We start from the raw sequence: 1,510 nt of genomic DNA, 5'->3' as shown, positions 1-1,510 counted from the left end.
TGCTGCGTTACATCACAAACCCACATTATAGCAATCTCAATTACATCATAAATCAAATACACACAGCTCAAACTGATGCAAAAGTTTGCCATCATAACCGGTTATAACCTTCTGCACTACTTCTCATATGAGAGTCTATGTAACCTAGAAACGTGGTACACTCTTTTTTAAAGCCCGGTTGCTACCGGTACATCCAAAAAGAAGCTTGGAAGCAGCGCATTTACCTCTTTCTGATCGGCAGACATCGCAGCCTCCTTTCTTCGGATCTGATGGACTGTTATAAAGAGATCAAGTAAACTTCACAACTTTCTGGACTTGGGCGTCAGGTCGCGCGCAGAAGCCGCAGGTTTTTCCTGTTGGATTTTCTTTTAGTAGGACTCTGATTATGCGTCATGCGTCACGTGGAGGCCTGACGCACGGGCTCGGTGGCCAGACTCGGATATGTTTTATGATGTGTTTGAGTTTGTATTCAATTATGAATGTATTACCCTCCGGCAAGTAGTACTCATGTTTTGTTGAATACAGTCACAGTTATTTAATTTTTTTTCACAATCATTTATATCACATATGTATTTTTAGTAAAATAGTTATTTCTATTTATTTGTTTCTACCAATAATAATTCGTTGTTTAAATTAATTTGTTAATGTATTTGCATATGTATACATTTGTTTGTTTATATTTCAATAGGATTTTATTATATTATTATATTTAAAGATTCTTTCTTCATCCTTCAGAATTGGTTCTAAATTATGATAGAAATTCCCATTCATATATGTTCATCGTTTTGGCTCGGCTTTAACCAGACTCAATAACATTTGTATTTTTCCAATCCACATAAAGAACCTCAGTCAAAGGAATGAAATTAAATGCAATTACATAACCAACCTAGTTATATATACGAAGAAACAAACTGAGACAGACTAAATCCAGAAGAACTGTGGCAACGTCTCCAAGATGCTTCAAGAGACCTCCCTGCAAAGCTACCTGAAAAACTATGCGCAAGTGCACCTATAGGGCAAAAGCTGCTTTAAACACAAACGATGGTCACACCAAATGTTGATTTAGTTTAGTTAATAGAAGTTAATTGATAAAGATAATCTGTTTATGACATTATTTTTGACAGCATCCTCATTTTACAGCATTTTTACACAAGTGCCTAAAACCTTTAATAATTTAGCTTTGCAGGGAGGTCTGAAGCATCTTGGAGATGTTGCCACAGTTCTTCTGGATTGAGTCTGTCTCAGTTTGTTCTGTTTCTTCATGTCATTCCAGACAGACTGATGATGATGAGATCAGATCTCTGTGTGGAGCACTGGCTGTTGTCAGACTCCTTGTGCAAACTAAAATCTCACTGGATTATTACAATGAATGGCAAAATGAATGTTTGGAAATGCAAACCGATTTACTGACACTCTACAGCAAAAGATAGAAATAACTGACTCAAAACCATTTTTTAGCTGGTGAAAATACTAGTGTTCTAATAGTTTTGGCCACCATACAGTTTATATA

The sequence above is a fragment of the Sinocyclocheilus grahami genome, unplaced genomic scaffold (assembly GCF_001515645.1).
Source record: "Sinocyclocheilus grahami isolate Dianchi unplaced genomic scaffold, SAMN03320097.WGS_v1.1 scaffold5328.1, whole genome shotgun sequence".
Lineage (NCBI taxonomy): Eukaryota > Metazoa > Chordata > Actinopteri > Cypriniformes > Cyprinidae > Sinocyclocheilus > Sinocyclocheilus grahami.
The sequence above is the reverse complement of the archived record's forward strand: the minus strand, read 5'-3'. Positions refer to the sequence as shown.